We start from the raw sequence: 22,412 nt of genomic DNA on the forward strand, positions 1-22,412 counted from the left end.
TTTAAATTCAATTAATTAACATGTAGTGTATTATTAGTTTCAGAGGTAGAGTTTAGTGATTCAACAGTTCATATCACACCCAGTGTTCATCCCATCAAGTGCCCTCCTTAATGTCCATCCCCCAGTTACCCCAGCCCCCCACCCACCTCCCCTCCTGCAACCCTCAGTTTGTTTCCTAGAGTTAAGAGTCTCTTACGGTGGGAACCTGGGTGGCTCAGTGGGTTAAAGCCTCTGCTTTCGGCTCAGGTCATGATCCCAGGGTCCTGGGATCGAGTCCCACATCGGGCTCTCTGCTCGGCAGGGAGCCTGCTTCCTCCTCTCCCTCTGCCTGCCTCTCTGCCTACTTGTGATCTCTGTCTGTCAAATAAATAAATTAAAAAAATCTTAAAAAAAAAAGAGTCTCTTATGGTTTGTCTCCCTCTCTGCTTTTGCCTTATTGTACTTTTCCCTCCCTTCCCCTGTGGTCCCCTGGTTTGTTTCTTAAATTCCATGTATGGGTGAAATCAAATAATAATTGTCTTTCTTTGACTTATTTCACTTAACATAATACCCTCCAGTTCCGTCCAGGTCGTGGCAAATGGTAATATTTCATTTTTTTTGATGGCTGAGTGCAGTCTGACCTTATTTTCAGTGCCAGTTGACAAAGTGTTCATTGCTACTGAGGTGTAATTGTTTCTAGGCCCTCCCAGTGTACAAAGCTAGGAAATACATGTATGTGTTCTCCATCTAGCCATACATATCTATTTACATATTTTGCTATAGGTATCTATATTTTGAAAACATAAATTCATTACTAATACCTTACATGTCAACCCACCAATGCAAGGTTCATTCTAGTTGTCTCACTTTCCGTATTTGTAAGATTTCCTTCTTCAGTGAAAAGAAACCTGGACTCTCAGTATCCACAACGAATTTGCTTATTTGTGCAATCATATAATACCCATTAGGTAACCAGAATTGCTAAATCGTAAGACTGCAGAAAACAAACCTACCAACTAGAGGTCAATATAGTTGTTTTATAGTCTCTCGTCTTTAGGCTCCTGGCAGTCTAAAGTCAAATAATGTAATAGTCTAACAGTCTAATAGTCAAAATACTGGGTTTAACAAGCTTCACTATTTGATGCAGTTCCTTTTGTCTTCAATCTGATGATAGTCCAAATACTGTGATCAAGAACTACTTGGGTTAGTTCTCCTCCTCCTCACCCCCTTCCATTAGGCTGTGTGATTCATTTGAAATACCGTCAGATTCCTTTGTTTCTATTAGAATTCCATTTTGCCCCTCCCCACCATTGTGGAGGTAACCAGTCTACTTACTTTCTGGTTTAGCCTTTCTGTGTTTCTTTTTGCTCAAATGAACAGATATATGTATATTATCTTATTTTTCATGCGTGAAGGGTAGCGTGCTTTGCATTTGTCGTTTGACACTATTGTCTCTCTTGCAGCTACATGGTACCCCAACTTGTAGATGTATCGTAATTTAACCACTCGCCTATGTTTGCCCATGTAGGTTGTTTCCGATACTTTGCAATTATAAACAATGCCAAAAAGAATGCCCTTGTAGGGGCGCCTGGGTGGCTCAGTGGGTTAAGCCTCTGCCTTCAGCTCCAGTCGTGATCCCAGGGTCCTGGGATCGAGCCCCACATCGGACTCTCTGCTCAGTAGGGAGCCTGCTTCCTCCTCTCTCTCTGCCTGCCGCTCTGCCTATTTGTGATCTCTCTCTCTCTATCAAATAAAAAATAAAATCTTTAAAAAAGAAAAAAAAAGAATGCCCTTGTATGTGTATGTAATTTTGTATTATCTGAGGCATATATTTAGGGTCAATACATAGAACTAGGATTGCTGCACCAAGAAGTACAGATGTAGTTTTGTTGGGTGTCTCCAAATTTCTTCCCCAAAGAGCTGTTCCCATTTCATTCCCACTAGCAGTGTATTTGACAACCTGTTTCCCACAGCCTTTCCAAGAGACTGTACTGTCATTTTTTAAAATTTTCTCTGATCCAGGGGCACCTGGGTGGCTCAGTTGGTTAAGCATCTGCCTTCAGCTCAGGTCATGATCCCAAGGTCATGGGATTGAGCCCCACATCAGGCTCCCTGCTGGTAGAGAGCCTGCTTCTCCCTCTCCTACTCCCCCTGCTTGTGTGCTCCTTCTCTCTCTCTCTCTCTCTCTCTCTCCCCATCAAATAAATAAGTAAAACCTTTAAAAATTTTTTTCTCCAATCTGAGAGGTAAGAAATGATATCTTATTGAAGGTTTTTTGCCCTCATTTTCATAGGGGTAAATAATTTGCCTGCTTTGGGAAAGTGTTTTCAGCCAGAGCTTTTTACCTTTTGTAATTTCATGAATTTATTGAGATGCTCTCCCTCTCCCCCCATATATATAGTTAAAAGATAAACTGTAGGCATATTAAAAATGTTAGGAGTTTATTTGAGCAAAACATATCTGAATTAGGCAGTATCTAACCTAGCAGATGGAAAAGAGCCCTGGGAAGCTGTACAAAATGACATTTATGGCCAGAAGGGAGCAGGAATAAGGAAATTTTCCAAGCAGAAAGCCCAGGTTGGTTATTGCAAGATTACTTTCCTTTAGGGGATGGCAGAAGTTTGTCAGAAAGACCACCAAACTAGTGCCGAGCGGGTGCTTCCTTTTTTTTTTTTTTTTTAAGGATTTTATTTATTTATTTGACACAGAGAGAGAGAGATCCCAAGTAGGCAGAGAGGCAAGCAGAGGGAGAGGAGGAAGCTGGCTCCCTGCTGAGCAGAGAGCCCGATGCCACCGATCCCAGGACCCTGAGATCGTGACCTGAGCCAAAGGCAGAGGCTTAACCCATTGAGCCACCCAGGCGCCCCATGAGTGGGTGATTCTTGATGGAATGGTGTAAGAGTTCATATCCAGGAGAGCCAAAACTGTAATTAAGTCTTCGCTTGGTGATGTGCATAAGCAACTCCATTTTGGAGCTGTTGTTTGTTTGTTTAACAATATATATACTTAAGGGTACAGTTCAGTGAGTTTTGACAAATGTATATAACCTTGTAACGACTACCACAATCAATATATAGACCATTTTCACCACCCGCAACAGGTTCTTTCGCACCCCTTCCTAACACCCCCCCATACCTCAGGCAACCACTAATTTGCTTTTTGTCACTATAGATTATATTTGTCTTTTTCAGAGTTTTATACAAATGGAATGAGACAGTATGTACTCGTGTATCTGGTGCCTTTCACTCAGCATAATGCCTTTAAGATTCATCCAACTTGCTGTGTATATCAGTACTTTTCCCCTTTTTACTGATGAATAGAATCCCATAGTACAGATATTTCACAATCTGTCCATCCATCCTCCTGGGGTCGTTTTAATTTGCGTTTCTCCAACTATGAGTGAGATTAGACTTTTTATATATCGAAGGGCCATGTCAATATACTTTTTAAATGTGTGAATTGTCTGTTCATATCCTTTGCCCTTTTTTATTTATTTTTTTTTTTTCCTTTGCCCTTTTTTAAATGGCTTTTTTGACCTTTCTCCCTCAAGTTTCAAGAGTTCTTTGTATATGGAGGATATGAACGCTTTACTGTTTATAGATACTGCGTGCATTTTCTCCCAGACTGTCAGTTGTCTTTTGACCTATAAATAGAGGTATGTATGCTAACCAATGCACGTACACATATCTACGATGATTTCTGTATCTATCCATCTGTATGTATTTTAAGACAAACATGAATTCATACCGATATTCCAGTACCTCATAGTTCATTCTATCTCTTCTTGCTTATTTATGTTTTCCCACTCCAAACATGAGAAACCTGGCTCCAACCATCCACCACCCATTTATGTAATTATATAATTGCTGTAAACATGTCTAGCAATATCAGAATTGTTAACTTGGAACTCTGTGGGAAATAACTTAAACAAAATTGAGTTAAATGTTTTTCTATGGTTCCTTTTGTCTTTAATATTGGGGTTTCCAGTCAAAGGACCCTTTTCCAAGGTTATTTAGGTTAGCATGCCTTCTCCTGCCCGCTTCAGTGAGATCATGTCCTTTATTTGTAATACAGTTAGATTATGTTGTCACAGTCTGCATTCCACCCTGGGATTCCCTCACCTCCTGGTTGATTTTTTTTTTAATTTTCATAGATTCAGATTCATTTTTGTGTGTGCTATAAAGATCTATGGGTTTTGACAAACACAGTTTAAAGTTTTCTTCCCATAGATTTTTTTTTTTTTTTGCGTTTCTTGTTAGAAATCCCTCTTAAGGTATATTATTATTAAATCCCTCTTAAGGTATATTATTATTTAAAATCCCTCTTAAGGTATATTATCCTCATTGCTGCTATTTTAAGTGGGGTTTTCTCTACGATTATATCCTCTAACTGGTTATTATTTGTATATATGAAGGCCATTGATGTCTTTTTTATTTTCATTTATTTATTTATTTGTTTATTTTTAAAGATTTTATTTATTTATTTGACAGACAGAGATCACAAGTAGGCAGAGAGGCAGGCAGAGAGAGAGGAGAAAGCAGGCTCTCCACGGAGCAGAGAGCCCGATGTGGGGCTCGATCCCAGGACCCCGGGATCATGACCTGAGCCGAAGGCAGAGGCTTTAACCCACTGAGCCACCCAGGCGCCCCTGAAAGTTCATGTATTTTTAGAGAGCTCTACACCCAACATGGGGCTCGAACTCACAACCCTGAGATCAAGAGTCATATGTTCCACCAACGGAGCCCTCCAGGTGCCCCATGAAGGCCATTGACTTCTTTATGTTAATTTTACTTCCCTCCACTTTGCTGAATACTTTTATTGTTATAGTTTTATCATTAATTCTGTAGATTTTGCCAGGTACAAAATCATATCATCTGAAAATAAAGGTATCTTTATTTCTTCTCCTCCAGTTAGTGTACCTCTAATTGATTTCTCTCGTCTAATTATCATTTTCCACTAACAGGAACCAGAGACCCTTTTTGAAATGGTTGATTGCAGGGCCGAGGCAAGGAAAATACAAGGTGAATCTGGAGCATCTTGTTTTACCATCCATTGAATGAATTTGAATTTAAAAAGAATCCATGAGGGGCACCTGGGTGGCTCAGTTAAGTGTCTGTCTTTGGCTGAGGTCATGATCCCAGGGTTCTGGGATCGAGTCCCATATCAGGCTCCATGTTCAGCGGGGAGCCTCCTTCTCCCTCTGCCCCTCGCCTTGCTCATCTCTCTCTCAATAAATAAATGAATAAATAAATAAATAAATAAATAATCTTTTAAAAATTAAGAAGAATCTATGAGTCAGGTTAAGCATCTGCCTTCGGCTCAGATCATGATTCCAGGGTCCTGGGATAGGATTGAGCTCTGTTTCGGGCTACCTGCTCAGTGGAGAGCCTGCTTCTCCCTCCTCCCCACTTGCGCTCTCTCTCCCTATCTCCATCACCATCTCTGCCTCTCTCTATCTCTCAAATAAATAAATAAAATCTTAAAAAAAAAGAACCCACAAGTCCCAGCTAATTTAAATAAATGAATGGAGGACAAGGGAAAACTCCCTTACAGTGGGTTGTCAACTACTAAATGTAGAAGAAATGATGAAATTAGAAAATTACTATATGGCAAACACCACTGTAATAATTGTTTCAGGCAAGAATCATCAATGGGTGCTAAAACCAGTGGGTGAAAGTGATGAAGTTCTAGAACCTGGGTGAGGTTCGGTGGGCTGAGGTCCGGAGCCGATGACCAAGAAAGAATTCTTGAGACATCTTTGGTGCAAAATGGTGGTTTATTAAAGCACGGGGACAGGACCCGTGGGCAGGAAGAGCTGCTGCCCCGGGTTGTGAGGGATGGCAGGTTATGTACCCTGCAGTTGGGGGAAGGTGAGAAAGGGAGGTTTCAACGGAGCTTTCATATGCTAAAGGAGGCCTCCAAGGCGCAGGGATACCAGAGGCTTGATCAATGTTGTCTTTTGGCAAGCCATTAACATCAAGATGGTTGGGAGATTCCTGGTGGAATGTCATAATCCTGCTATCAAGCTGTCTCTGTTAGGGAGAAACTTATCTTCACTTACATTTCTTTCTACCCCAGCCTCCTTCAGTTTTGTTTATGGAGGGGAGGGTGACATTAAGGCTTGAAGAACTGAGTCATTTGCCTCTGGAATTTGAGCTATTGATAATGTAACTTCTTTGTTTATAGATCTCTAGGACATTTGTAAACCAAGGGAGACTCCTGTCTTGCAGGATTGTGAGTTAACTATTTGTTTTGGCAGTCAGGGGTACCTGAGGAATGCCACACACATCACCGAGGGGAGCGGATGGAGAGGGGGTGCAAGGTGCCAGCTTTTGCTTTGTCCTCAGCCAGCCTCCCGCTCCCTCATCAAAAGTATGATGAGAAACGCTATATTTACATAGTATTAAAGGATCTCCCCACAGATTACTTCTTTTTTAAAAAATTTTAAAATATTTTGTTTATTTATTTGTAAGAGAGAGAGAGTGAGAGAGCGAGAGCACAAGCATGGGGAGCCACAGGCAGAGGAAAAAGCAGGCTCTACATTGAGCAGGGAGCCCGATGGTAGGCTTGATCCCAGGACCCCAGGATCATGACATGAGCTGAAGGCAGACCCTTAACCAATGGAGCCACCCAGGTGCCCCCCAACAAATTACTTCTTAATTATAATGAGAAAAAGGGTAACTTTACTGTGGAGAAACCTGGTGGACACTACCTTCACCAAGAGGACAGAGTTAACATATGAATATGGGGACAGATTGGTATTTCCTGCCTCCTGATGTGAGGCACTGAGAAAGATGGGACACTTCTGCGGTGTTTCTGGCAAAAATTCAAATCTGAATCTAATCATGAAAAAATATCAAGCAAACTCCAATTAAGGGGCATTCTACAAAATAACAGTTTGTACTCTTCAGAAATATCAAGATCATAAAAAGAAAAACAAAGGAAAACTGAGGAAGTGATCCAGATTTAAGGAGATTAAAGGAACGTGACAACTGAATGCTACATGTGATTTCTGCATTGAATCCTGTACCAGAAAAAAAAAAAGGATTTTATTTTACTGTAAAGGATGTCAGGGGCATGTGAGTGGTTCAGTGGGTTAAGTGTCTGCCTTGGGCTCAGGTCATGATCCCAGGATCCTGGGATCAAGTTGCATTGGGCTCCCTGCTCAGCAGGGAGCCTGCTTCTCCCTCTCCTCCCCGCTATCACTCTCTCCTGCTCTCTCTCTTGCTCTCCCACTCTCAAATAAATAAATAAAATCTGTAAGAAAAAAAAAGGTATCTGGGACAATTGGCAATCTTTGAGTAGTGTTTCCAAAATAGATCACAGGAATCTATCAGAATTAATTTCCTGATTTTGATAATGATGCTGTGGTTATATAGGGGAATGTCTTTCTCTTATATATCTTTGTACAGGTAAGAGTTGACACAGTGGCCTGAGACTGGCTATCCTTACAAAGACTTGATTGCAAGGTTAGCCCTTGACTGGCATCTGGTAACTTGGGTGACAAAGAGTTTCCTAACCTGATACAGAAGTTTTTCCAAATGGTAAGAATGGTTCCCTGTGCCAAACCATTTGTACAATGTGATTTAGGCTGAGCACCTGCATTCCTTTAGGGAGCCTGGAATTTTGGTAAATGGTAGGTAGAGGGGGGCTCGTAACCACTCCCCAGTGAAAACCTTAGGCACTGAGTCTCTAACAAGCTTCCCCGGTACACGAAGCATTACACGTGTTGTCGCAGCTCAGTGCTAGAGAAATTAAATACATCCTGTGTGACCGCCCTGGGAGAGGACTCTTACAAGCTTGTGCCTGGTTTCCTCTGGACCTCAGCCCATGCCGCTTTTCCCTTTGCTTAAGGCAGGTGGGGAGCCTAAGAAAGTCCATGCAAGGATTTCTCCAGATTCCACCTGTGCCCTTTTATCTTGTTGATCTTGTCATGTATCTGTCCTTTCACGGCAATACACCTTAGCTAGGAGTACAACTATATTCTGAGTCTTCTAAGTCATCCTGCTGAATCACCATACTGGGGGGATGGTCTTGGGGACCCCTGACACAAAAACACACACATACACAGAAAGAAGGAATGGTAAAGGACAGTGGCAGAAAGTTAACAGAGGAGGATCCCAATAAAGGGTATACAGGAATTTTTTGCAACTTTTCTGTAAATCTGAAATTATTTCTTTTTTTTTTTAAAGATTTTATTTATTTGGGGGCGCCTGGGTGGCTCAGTAGGTTAAGCCTCTCCCTTCAGCTCAGGTTGTGATCTCAGGGTCCTGGAATCGAGTCCCGCTTCAGGCTCTCTGCTCAGCAGGGAGCCTGCTTCCTTCCTCTCTCTCTGCCTATTTGTGATCTCTGTCTGTCAAATAAATAAATAAAATCTTAAAAAAATTTTTTAAATAGATTCTATTTATTTGGGGCACCTGGGTGGATCAGTGGGTTAAAGCCTCTGCCTTCAGCTCAGGTTGTGATCTCGGGGTCCTGGGATTGAGCCCCACATCAGGCTCTCTGCTCAGCAGGGAGTCTGCTCCACCCACACCCCCACCCCCGCCTGCCTCTCTGCCTACTTGTGATCTCTCTCTGTCAAATAAATAAATAAAATCTTTTTAAAAAAAGATTTTATTTCTTTAGCAGAGAGAGAGAGAATGAGCACAAGCAGGGGGAGGGGGAGAGGGAGAAGCAGGCTCCCCGCTGAGCAGGGAGCTTGATTCGGGGGCTCCATCCCAGGACACTGCGATCACCACCCAAGCCAAAGGCAGACACTTAACCGACTGAGCCACCCAGGCGCCCCTGTAAATCTGAAATTATTTCAAAATAAAAACTTTAAAATGGAAAATGAAACCAAATCTGTATCTTAAGTGTGTATATTGCTTATTGCTAGAGGTATATCTGCTTTCAGACCCTCTCTGTGAACAGACATGGGAAATACACACACACAGAGACATACACAGTTCTCTTTCTCCATCTTATCTAAAATCTGGAGATCATCTTGTTACCTTCAATTCTAATTCAATACTTCAGGGTACATTCTTCTCTTCCTCCGTCCATATTTATAACTTCCTTCTTATATTTGTAACTCCATTAGTAAGTACCTAGTTCCCATTATTTCTAATATATTTACATGTTTCCTGGAGCCTAGATTATACAAAAGGGAATTTTGGAATTGTTAACTCACACTTCCACAAAAGCATACCTATTTATTAGAGATCAATATTTATTTATAGGCATTTTAATTTTTATTTATATATTTTTAAGTGAAAAATATTCTTTGGATTTCTTTCTTTCTTTCTTTCTTTCTTTCTTTCTTTCTTTCTTTCTTTCTAAGACTTCATTATTTGATAGAGAAGGAGAGAGCAAGAGAGTCAACACAAACAGGGAGAGTGTGAGAGGGAGAAGCAGGCTTCCTGCTGAGCAGGGTGCCCAATGCGGGCCTCAATACCAGGAGTCTGGGATTGTGACCTGATTGACTGGAGCCAAAGACAGATGCTTAACGGCTGAGTCACCCAGGCAGCCCTGATTTTTATTTATTTATTTTTATTGATTTATTTTTAAAGTATTTTATTCATTTATTTGACAGAATAAGAGAGCATGCACACAAGCAAGGGGAGTGACAGGCAGAGGGAGAGGGAGAACTAGGTTCCCCCCAGAGTGGGGAGCCTGATGTGGGGCTCAATCCCAGGATCCAGAGATCATGACCTGAGCTGAAGGCAGTTGCTTAATCAACTGAGCCACTCAGGTACCCCTATTATTTTTTTAAAGAAAGAGAAAGGGACACCTGGGTGTCTCAGTTGGTTAAGTATCTGCCTTTGTCTTAGGTCATGATCCCAGGGTCCTGGAATCGAGCCCCACTTTGGGCTCCCTGCTCAGGGGGGAGTCTGTTTCTCCCTTTCCCTCTACCCCTTCATCTCCCTTGTATTCCCCCACCCCAGCTCATTACTCTCTTTCCAATAAATCAATAAAATCTTAAAAAATATATATATAGAGAGAGAACCAATGGGCACAAAGGGGGAGAGGGAGAGAGAGAATCTTAAGCAGGCTCCATGACCAGTGTGAAGCCCAATGCTGGGCTTGATCTCACGACCCTGAGATCATGACCTGAACCAAAATCAAGAGTTTTGGGGTGTACTTGGGGTGCCTGGGTGACTCAGTCAGTTAGGCGTCTGCCTTCGCCTCAGGTCATGATCCCAGAGTCCTGGGATCGAGCCCCATGTCTGGCTCTCTGCTCGGCAGAGAACCTGCTTCTCCCTCTCCCTTTGCCTGCCACTCTGCCTGCTTGTGCATGCACTCTCTCTCTCTCTTATTGTGAAATTAATTAATTAAGTAATATTTCTTTGAAAGTCCCACACTTAACTGATAGAGCCACCCAGGTGCCCCTACAGGCATTTTAAAGGTAAAATTTCCATACAGAAGATTCACAAATCAAACTTTATAGCAACCTGACAAATGATGACTATATTCAAGTAGCCCATTCCCTTATCCAGATGTAGGTTATTTCATCTGCCCCAGAATTTTCCCTCCTACCCTTTGCCAACCAATCTCTTCCCCAATGGAGCAATTACTCTTCTGAGTTGTTTTTGGAGGGAACGTGGATATTCAATTGTTCCCTCATTTGTTGAAAATATTAGCCATTCCAGGGGCACCTGGGTGGCTCAGTTGGTTGAGCATCCAACTCTTGATTTCAGCTCTGGTTGTGATCTTGAGGTCGTGGGGCCATGGGGTCATGGGATTGAGCCCCGTGTCGGCTCTGTGCTGGGATTGGAGCTGCCTTGAGATTCCCTCTCTCCCTGCCCCTGCCCCCTCTCCCGCTTGTGCTTTCTCTCTCTCTTTGTCTCTCTCTCTCTCTCTCTCAAAAAAAAAAGAAAGAAAAAGAAATGAAGGAAGAGAAAGAGAAAGAAACAAAGAAAAAAAGAAAGAAAATGTTATCCATTCTGCACTGCCTTTACACCTTTTTCAAGTCAATTGACTAGGGTGCCTGGATGGCTCAAATGATTGAGCCACAGGCTCTTAATTTCAACTCAGGTCTTGATCTCAGGGGTCTAGGGTAGAGCCCAGGGCCCACACCGGCACCAGGCTCTACACTCAGCATGGAGTCTGCTGGAGATTCTCTCTCTCCCTCTGCCTCTGTTCCTCCTCTCGCTTTCTCTCACTCTCTCTCTCTCTCAAATAAATAAATAAATAATTTTTTTAAAAAAAGTCAATTGACCATACATACTTGACATAATATTTCAGGAGTTTCTATTTTCTTTCATTGATATATGTTGCTGTCTGGACACGCATACCACAATGTCTTGATTGATAGAGCTTTACAATGAATCTTGAAGTCAGAAAGTCCACCAAATTTGTTCTTGCTTTTCTAAGTTGTTTCTTTTTTTAAGTTGTTTTTTTTTAAAAACTAACCTCTACACCCATCATGGGGCTTGAATTTATGACCCCAAGACCAAGAGTTGCATGTTCTTAAAAAAAAAATAAAGAGGGGTGCCTGGGTCGCTCAGTGGGTTAAGCCTCTGCCTTCGGCTCAGGTCATGATCTCAGGGTCCTGGGTTGGAGCCCTGCATGGGGCTCTCTGCTCAGCAGGGAGCCTGCTTCCCCCTCCCTCTGCCTGCCTCTCTGCCTATTTGTGATCTCACTCTGTCAAATAAATAAGTAAAATATTTTCTAAAAAGCGTTGCATGCTCTTCCAACTGAGCCAGCCAGACTCCCCTCTAAGTTATTTTGATCCTTTTCATTTCCATATGAATTTTAGAATCTGCTTGTCAATTCTTCAAAACAAAACATGCTAGGATTTTGACTGAGATTGCACTGAAGCTATAGATGGATCTTGAGAGAATTTACATCTTACTATACTAAGTCTTCTGATCCATGAACTTGGTTATCTCTCCACTTATTAAATCTTTAATTTCTCTCAGCCAATACTCAATGTACCTGTCTTGTACTTCCATATTTTTGATGCTACAATGAATGTTATTTTAAAATTTCAGTTCCTGGGGCCCCTGGGTGGCTCAGTCGGTAAAGTGTCTGCCTTCTTCTCAGGTCATGGTCCTGAAGTCCTGGGATCCGGCCCCACACTGGGCTCCCTGCTCAGCAGGAAGTCTGCTTCTCCCTCTCCCCCTGCTCCCCCTTCCCTGCTCCTGTTGTCTCACTCACTCATTCAACCTCAAAGAAATAAATAAAATCTTTCAAAAATGTTTCAATTCCCTATGGGTCATTGCTTGTATATAGAAATATAGTTAAATGTAGTGTATTGATCTTCTATCCTGCAATCTTGCTAAAGTCATTATTAGTTCTAGTGATTTTTTTTGTAGATTCCACATGATTTTCTACATAGATGAAAACATATATACATGTCACTTCCAAATAAAGACAGCTTTGTTTCTTCCTTTCCAATCCGTATATATCTTTTGTTTCTTTCTTGCCTTATTGCACTGACCAACCCTCCAAAACAATGTTGAATTGAAGTGATGAGAGTGGACATCCTTGCTTTGTTCCTGATCTAGGGAAAAAGACATTCAGCCTTACGGCATTAAGTTTGATGTTACTACCATTTGCAACGACATGGATGGAGCAAGAGAGTGTGATGCTGGGCAAAATAAGTCAGTCAGAGAAAGATACATACCATATGATTTCACTCTTATGTGGAGATTTTTTAAAAGATTTTATTTATCTATTTATTTGACAGAGAGGGATCACAAGTAGGCAGAGAGGCAGGTAGAGAGACAGGAGTGGGGGGGTAGCAGGCTCCCTGCTGAGCAGAGAGCCCGATGCGGGGCTCGATCCCAGGACCCTGAGATCATGACCTGAGCTGAAGACAGAGGCTTTAACCCACTGAGCCACCCAGGCGTCCCTTATGTGGAGTTTAAGAAACAAAACAAAAGGAGCGCCTGGGTGGCTCAGTGGGTTAAGCTTCTGCCTTCAGCTCAAGTCATGATCCTGGGATTGAGCCCCCTGTTGGGCTCCCTGCTCCCCTGGGAGTCTGCTTCTCCCTCTCCCTCTGCCCCTCCACCTGCTCGTGCTCTCTCTCTCACTCACTCTCTCTCTCTCTTAAATAAATAAAGTCTTAAAAAAAAGAAACAAAACAAATGAGCAAAGGGGAGAAATAGAGAGAGAGAGAGAGAGAGAGAGAGAGAGAAGCAAGCCAAGAAACAGACTCTCTCTCTCTCTCTCTTTTTTTTCAGACTCTTAACTATAGAGAACAAACTGATGGTTACCAGAGGGGAGGCGGGTGGAGGGCATGGGTGAAATAGACAATGAAGATTAAGGAGTGCACTTGTAATGAGCACCAGGTGTTGTATGGAAATGTTGACTCACTCTGTTGTACACCTTAAACTGCTATTACACTGTATGTTGACTAACTGGAATCAAAATTAAAACATAAAAAGTTTTGATCTTACTATACGCTTTTGTAAATGCTCTTTGTCATGATGAGGAGATACTACCTTTTACTAGTTTTCTAAGAGCTTTTTTTTTTTTTTAATCAGAAATGGATGGTGGATTTTTTCAAATGCTTTTTCTGCATTTGTTGAGATGATCATATGGTTTTGCTTGCATTCCCGGAGTAGATTCAATTTTCTCTTGATGTATTCTCTTTTGTATATATTGTTGGATTTGATTTACTAAAATGTTGCTAAAAACCTTTGCACCTCTGGGATGCTTGAGTGGCTCAGTGAGTTGAACATCTACCTTCAGCTCAGGTCATGATCTTAGGGTCCTGGGACTGAGTCCCACAATCAGACTCCTTACTCAGCGAAGAGCCTGCTTCTTCCCCCCGCCCTTGGACTCTCTATCTCACTCTCTGACAAATAAATAAATAAAATTAAAACTTTTGCCTCTCTGTGAAGGATACTTGTGTATACAGTTGACTCTTTTTAAAAAACTTTTCATTTATTTTTTTAAAAATATTTTATTTATTTATTTGACAGAGAGAGAGCGAGAGAGATCACAAGTAGGCAGAGCAGCAGACAGAGAAAAAGGGGGAAGCAGGCTCCCTGGCAAGCAGAGAGCCTGATGTGGGGCTTGATCCCAGGACCTTGAGATCATGACCTGAGCCGAAGGTAGAGGCTTAGCCCACTGAGCAACCCAGGCACCCCATTTATTTTTTTAAGCAAGCACTATGCCTAACGTGGGACTTGAGCTCACAAACTCGGAGATCAAGCGTCACATTCTCCACTGACTGAGCCAGCAGGCTCCCCTACGATGGGCTCTTCTTGAACAATGCAGAGGTTGGGGCACTGATCCTCTGCACAGTTGAAAATCCACATAGAAATTTTGATTCCCCAAAATCTTAAATACTGACAGTCTACTGTTGCCTTACTGATAATATGAACAGTTAATTAACACATATTATGTGTTATATATCATATTCTTACAACAAAGTAAGCTACAGAAAATAAAATGTTACTAGTAAATTCAAAAGGGAGGTGCATGTGTGGCTGAGTTGGTTAAGCCTCTGCCTTCAGCTCAGGTCATGGTCCTGGGGTTCTGTGATTGAGCCCCCGCATAAGGCTCCTTGCCCAGTGGGGAATCTGCTTCTCCCTCTCCATCTGCCTGCCATTCTCCCTGCTTGTACTCTCTCTCTCTGTCAAAAAAATAAAAATAAAATCTTTTTTAAAAAAGGAAATTCAGGGGGCGCCTGGGTGGCCCAGTGGGTTAAGCCTCTGCCTTGGGCTCAGGTCATGATCTCAGGATCCTGGGATGAGCCCCGCATCCGGCTCTCTGCTCAGCGGGGGGCTTGCTTCTCCCCTCCCCACCCCCCCACCCCTGCCTGCCTCTCTGCCTACTTGTGATCTCTGTCTGCAAATACATAAATAAAATTTAAAAAAATGTTAAAAAAATAAAAAATAAAAAAGGAAATTCAGGGGCGCCTGGGTGGCTCAGTGGGTTAAAGCCTCTGCCTTCCGCTCAGGTCATGCTCAGGGTCGTGGGATGGAGCCCCACATCTGCTCTCTGCTCAGCAAGGAGCCCGCTTCCCCCCACCCCCGCCTGCCTCTCTGCTTACTTATGATCTCTGTCTGTCAAATAAATAAATAAAATCTTTTTAAAAAAGGAAATTCATAAGGATGAAAAAATACATATACAGTACGGTACTATATTTATTAAAAAAAATCCTCATATAAGTGGACCTGTGCAGTTCAAACACATGTTGTTCAAGCGTCAACTGTACTTTTCTTATTTTTTTTGAAAGATGTATTTATTTATTTGAGAGAGACAGACAGCACAGTGGGGAGGGGCAGAGAGAGAGAGAGGGAGAGAGGATCTTCAGCGGACTCTAGGTTGAGCGCTGAGCACATTGTGGACCTCCATGTCACAACCCTGAATCATGACCCTGAGATCACAACCTCAACCCGAAACCAAGAGTCAGATGCTCAGAGGACTGTGCTACCCAGATGCCCCAACAGTACTTTTCTTATAATGACATTCTCTGGTTTAGATGAGAAATGCTAGTCTCATAGAATGAAGTAGGGAGTATTCCCTCCTCTTAAATCTTCTGGACGAGTTTGTGTAGAATTAATATTATTTCTTCCTTAACTTATTTGGTAGAATTTCCCAAAAAAGCCATCTGGGCCTGGAATTTCCTTTGTGGGCAGATGTCTTCTTACAAATTCAATTTCTTTAATAGATACAGTGTTATCCAAGTTATTTATTTCTTCCTGAGAGACCCTTGGTATTTTGTGTCTTTCAAGGAATTTGTTGCCAGAATTATTGTCATAAAGATGTTCATACTATTCTCCTATTTATTATTCTTTTTTTAAATTGTGGTAAAATATGCATAACATAAAACATCATTTTAACTATATTTAAGCATATAATTCAGTAGCACTAAATAAATTCAGTGTTGTATAACCATCACCACTGTGTATTTGCAGAACTTTTTCATCAACCCAGACAAAAACTATGTACCCATTAAGCGATAACTCCCCATTCTCTCCCAACTGCCAACCCCCAACCCTCTACTCTACTTTCTGTCCCTGGGAATTTGCCTACCCTAGACATCTCATAAAAGTGGAATTACACAATACCTACAGTCCTTTTGTGTCTGGCTTATTTTACTTAGCATAGTGTCCTCAAGGCTCATCCATTTTATAGCATGTGTCATAATTTTATTTCTTTTTTTAAAAGATTTTATTTATTTATTTGACAGACAGAGATCACAAGTAGGCAGAGAGGCAGGCAGAGAGAGAGAGGAGGAAGCAGGCTCCCTGCTGAGCAGAGAGCCCGATTCGGGGCTCGATCCCAGGACCCTGAGATCATGACCTGAGCCGAAGGCAGAGGCTTTAACCCACTGAGCCACCCAGGCACCCCAATTTTATTCCTTTTTATGGCCAAATCCACTATATACATCTACCACATTTTGTTTATCTATGCATCTGTTGATGGACACTTGGATTGTTTCCACCTTTTGGCTGTTATGAATAATGCTAGGAACATTGGTGAAAGAGCACCTGGGTGGCTCAGCTGGTTAAGCATCTGCCTTCGGGTCAGGTCATGATCCCAGCGTCCTGGGGTCGAGCCCGGTGTTGGGCTCCCTGCTCAGTGGGAGCCTGCTTTGCTCTCTCCCTCTGCCTCTCTCCCCCGTTGAGGCTCTCTCACTCTCTCTTGCTCTCTCTATCTTAAATAACTAAAGATCTTTTTTTTAAAAAAAGAATGTTGGTTAACAAGTATCTCCTATGATCCATTTAATACCTGTAGAAACTGTGGTGATGTTCCTTTCTCATTCTTGGTATTGGTTATTTATATGTCTTCTCTTTTTCCTGACTTATCTGGCTAGAAGTTTATCAGCTTTACTGATTTTCTCAGTAATATTGGTTTCATTGATATCTTTTATTGTTTTTCTATCTGCCATGTCACTGATTTCCACTCTGACCTTTATTATTTGTTTCTTTTGCTTATTTTTCTAGTTTTTAAAAAAGATTTTATTTGTTTATTTGAGAGAGAGAGAGCATACAAGCGTGGGTAGTGGTGGGGAAGAGGCAGAAGGAGAAGCAGACTCCCTGCCAAGCAAGGAGCCCAATGTGGGGCTCAATCCCAGGACCCCGGGATCATGACCTGAGCCGAAGGCAGACGCTTAACCAACTGAGTCACCCAGGAGCCTAAAACCTTCCTTTAATATAGGCATTTTTGTACTATAAATTTCTAAGTATTGCTTAGAAATACTTGTACCCCATACATTCTGTGATATATTGTTTTCATTTATTCAGTTCATTTAAAAATTTCCCTTTATAATTCACATTATAATTTGCCCTTTGATTTCCTCTTTGACCCATAGGTTATTTAAATATGTATTATTTAGTTTCCAAGTATTTGGGGACTTCCCAGATCTACTTCTGTTACTGGCTTAAATCAATTTTGGTTAAAGAACATGGTAAGACCTGAATCCTTTTAAATGTCTTCAAACGTGTTTCGCGGTTCAGAACATGGTCTATCTTCATAAATCTTTTATGTGCACCTGAGGAAATGTGTATTCTGCATTTGCTGGGTGAAATGTTCCATAACCGTCAGTCAGGTCGAGCTGGTTGATAGTTCTAGTCTGTTCTCCTACATCCTTACTGATTTTCTGTTTACTTGATTTTCCATCTGATTGTTCTATCAACTATTGAGAGAGAAGCGCTGAAATCTCTGATTTTATTCCTGGATTTGTCTTTCTCATTGCAATCCAATCAACTTTTGCTTCATTTATTTTGAAGCTCTGTTACTTTTATTTTTTTATTTTTTAAAAGGTTTTATTTATTTATTTGACGGACAGAGATCACAAGTAGGCAGAGAGGCAGGCACAGAGAGAGAAGGAAGCAGGGTCCCTGCTGATCAGACAGCCCGATGCGGGGTTCGATCCCAGGACCCTGGGATCATGACCTGAGCCCAAGGCAGAGGCTTTAACCCACTGAGCCACCCAGGCGCCCCAAAGCTCTGTTACTTTTGACATAGTTGTTTAAATCTACTCTTTGTTTTCTATTTGTCCTATTTGTTCTTTGTTCCCTCTCTCTCTCGCCTTTTGAATTTACTGGGTATTTTTTATGAGAGTTTCTTATTTCCTTTGTTGATTTATTAGCTATAACTCTGTCATATTAGTAGTTGCCTTAGCATTTAGCTTTAACGTATTATTAATCTTTACCTTATTATAGTTTACCATCAAATGTTAGTGTACTATTTCATGTATAGTATGATAAACTTAACATATACTCTTTTTTTAAAGATTTTATTTATTTGACAGAGAGAGAAAGCCAGAGAACCCGAGCAGGGGAAACAGCAGAGGGAGCCAGAGAAGCAGGCTTCCCGCTGAGCAGGGCTTTATCCCAGGACCCTGGGATCATAACCTGAGCCAAAGGCAGACGCTTAAACGACTGAGCCACCCAGGCACTCCTATAGTATAAGAAGCTTAAAACTGTACATTTCCATTCTCCCCTCCCAACATTTCTGCCGTTGATGGCCATATATTTTATTGCTACATTTTATTTCTACAAGTGTTTCTCACAATATGATGTTCTTCCTCTGCCTCTCTCTCTTGCTTTAAAGCTATGTTGCCTTTTAAAGATACATAAATAAGGGGCGCCTGGGTGGCTCAGCGGGTTAAAGCCTCTGCCTTCGGCTCAGGTCATGGTCCCAGGGTCCTGGGATCGAGCCCCGCATCGGGCTCTCTGCTCGGCGGGGAGCCTGCTTCCTCCTCTCTCTTCCTGCCTCTTCCTACTTGTGATCTCTCTCTCTCTCTCTCTCTGTCAAATAAATAAATAAAATCTTTAAAAATAAAAAAATGGTTTAAAGATACATATATAGTAAGAAAGAGTATGGGGTGCCTGGGTGGCTCAGTTGGTTAAGCGTCTGCCTTCGACTCAGGTCATGAATCTGGGGTCCTAGGATCCATCCCTGCATCAGGCTCTGTGCTCAGAGGGAAGCCTGCTTCTCCCTCTCCCACTCCCTCTGCTTGTGCTCCCTCTCTCACTGTCTCTCTCTGTCAAATAAATAGATAAAATCTTAAAAAAAAAAAAGAAAAAGTCTTTCTGTTTACCGATGTAATTATCAATTCTGGTGCTCATCATTCCTTTGTGTATATCTAGGCTTCCATGTGGTATCATGTTCTTTCTGTCTGAAGGATTTCCTTTAACATTTCTTTTTTTTTTTGGCAATTCTTAATAATGTTTTTATTGAAATGTAATTGAAATTTAACATTATATTAGTGACAGGTATACAACATAATGATTCAATTGTTGTACACACCGTGAAATGACCACCACAATAACTTTAGTTAATATCTGTCACCAGAGTTCTACAAAAAATTTTTCTTGTGATGAAAGCTTTTTAAATAATAACGTTTTATTTTTATTTTTTATTTTATTATTTTATTAACATATGATGAGTTATTTGTTTCAGGGTCCTTTGATATTTCTTATACTGCAGGTCCTCTGGTGATGAATTCCTTTAGGTTTTTTTTTTTCTTCCATATTTGGGTAACTTTTATTTTGAACTCTTTACCATCAGAATTATATGTTAACATCTTTTCCTGTTTTGTTTTAATATATTTTTTAAAGATTTTATTTATCCATTTGAGGGAGAGAGAGACAGAGAAACAGAGAGAGCACAAGCAGGGAGAGGGGCAGAGGGAGAGAGAGGCACGGACTTTACCGCTGAGCAGAGAGACTGATATGGGTCTCGATCCCAAGACCTGGAGATCATGACCAGAGCGGAAGGCAGGCGTGGGTAGGGCCCTTCTGAGCCACCCAGGTGCCCTTCTTTTAATATTTTTCTGTTTGTTTATTTATTTATTTATTTATTTATTTATTTATTTATTTATTTTTAAGTAATCTCTGCACCCAACTGAGGCTCAAACTCGCAACCAAGAGATGAAGATTTGTATGGTCTTCCAACTGAAACTCCCAGGCACCCCTTTTTGTTTTTAATTTTTAAATGTTATTCCTTTTCTTTTCTGTCAACTTTCAATACTTTTATTGAATTGTTGTGCAGTATTTTCTTCTATGTCCTAGCCCCCTGCCAAAAAAAGTCTGATATCATGGTTTTATATCATCATTCCTTGGGTACCTCTACAGATATATTTACCATTATCATAATGTTCACTGATCCTATTTGCATATCAGGTTTCCATCTGGAATCATTTTTCATGTGCCCAAAGGAGACAATTTAAGATTGTTCCTTTACGGGGAGCCTGGGTCGCTCAGTGGGTTAAGCCTCTGCCTTCCACTCAGGTCATGATCTCAGAGTCCTGGGATGGAGCCCCGCATCATCGGGCTTTCTGCTCAGCGGGAAGCCTGCATCCGCCCCCGCCCTGCCAACTTGTAATCTCTGTCTGTCAAATAAATAAATAAAATCTTAAAAAAAAAAATTTCCCTTTACTCCAGTAACTCTGTTTTTGTTTTCTGAAATTATTTATTCTTGCTTGTATAGAGGAAACATAGTTTTGGGCTCCTAGGTGGCTCAGTCGGTGAAGCGGCTGCCTTTGACTCAGATCATGACCCCAGGGTCCTGGGATTGAGTCCCAGATCAGGGTCCTTGCTCAGCAGGGAGCCTGCTTCTTCCTCACCCCCTCCCTCTACCCCTCCTCCCTGCTCTGGGTCACTCTGTCTCTCTCTCTCAAATAAATAAAACCTTAAAAAAAAGAAACATAGTTTTTGCTGTTTATGGAAATCTAGGTTGAAAAGTTTTTTTCCTTCAGCATGACAAGGATATTATTTCTCTGTATTCTGGCCTCCATTATTGCCCTTGAGACATTATCCATTAAGTTGTCATTCTTTTGTAAATAATCTAATAATCTACCTTTTCTTCCTTTTTTGTGTGTGTTTCTTTTTTTATTTTAAATATTTTTTAATTTAAATTCAATTAATTAACATATAATGTATCATTGGTTTCAGAGGTACAGGTCTGTGATTCATCAGTCTTACATAACACCCAGTGCTCATTACATCCCATGCCCTCCTTAATGTCCATCACCCAGTTACCCCCTCCCTAAATGGTATTATTTTTTAATAGCTTTATTGAGATGTAATTCACATCCCATACAATTCACTTATTTAAAGCATATGATTTGGGGTGCCTGGGTGGTTCAGTGGTTAAGCGTCTGCCTTCGGCTCAGGTCATGTTTCCAGGATCCTGGGATTGAGCCCCATCTTGGGGGGGGAGGGGGGGGGTCCCTGCTCAGCAGGGAGCCTGCTTCCAACTCCAACTCCCTCATGGCTTGTGTTCCCTCTCTCACTATCTCTCTCTGTCATAAATAAATTAAAAAATCTTAAAAAAATAAGTAAAGTGTATGAGTCAATGATTTTTAGTATATTCACAGAGTTGTGCAATAATCAGCACAATTTTAGAACATTCTCATCATCTCAAAAAAATTCTTTACCCATTATCAGCCATTCCCCATTCCCCTCCAACTCTAGGCAATCACACATCTACCTTCTGTTTCTATAGATTTGCTCTTCTGGATACATCATATAAATAGAATCACACAATATGTGGTCTTTTGTGACTGGCTCCAATCACTAGGCAGAATGTTTCAAGGTTTATCTATGTCGTAGTATTATCAGTATTTCGTACCTTCTTTTTTTAAAAGATTTTATTTATTTATTTGACAGAGAGAGAGATCACAAGTAGGCAGAGAGGCAGGCAGAGAGAGAGAGGGAAGCAGACTCCCTGCTGAGCAGAGAGCCTGATGTGGGCCTCGATCCCAGGACCCCAGGATCATGACCTGAGCCAAAGGCAGAGGCTTAACCTACTGAGCCACCCAGGCATCCCCTATTTCATACCTTCTTATTGCTGAATAATGTCCACTGTATGGGTATACCATAATTTATTGATCCATTCATCAATTGATGTACATTTGGGTTTTTACTTTTGGCTATTTTTTTAAAAAAGATTTTATTTATTTATTTGTCAGAGAGAGAGAGAGAGGATGTGCAAAAGCACAAACAGGGAGAGTGGCCAGGAGAGGGAGAAGCAGGCTCCCCACTGAGCAAGGAGCCCAATGTGGGTGGGGCTCGATCCCAGGACCCTGGGATTCTGACCTGATTTCAAGGCAGATGCTCAACTGACTGAGTCACCCAGGCATCCCTTGGCTATTATCAACAATCATTTTTAAGTCTTTTTTTTCCCTTTGTGTATTTCATTTCAGATAATTTCTGTCATTCATTTTCACTAACCTCTTCTTTCAGAATGTCTAATCTGCCGTTAATTCCATCTAGTGTACTTTTATTTTTTTAAGATTTTATTTATTTATTCATGAGAGATAAAGAGAGAGGGAGGCAGATGCAGAGGGAGAAGCAGACTCCCCGTGGAGCAGGGAGCCTGATGTGTGACTTGATCCCAGGACCCTGGCATCATGACCTGAGCCGAAGGCAGATGCTCAACCAACTGAGCCAGCCACTCAGATGCCCCATCTAGTGTACTTTTATTTTTTATTATTTTTTTAAGATTTTATTTATTTATTTGACAGACAGAGATCACAAGTA

The sequence above is a fragment of the Martes martes genome (genome assembly GCF_963455335.1).
Source record: "Martes martes genome assembly, chromosome: X".
NCBI classification, from domain to species: domain Eukaryota; kingdom Metazoa; phylum Chordata; class Mammalia; order Carnivora; family Mustelidae; genus Martes; species Martes martes.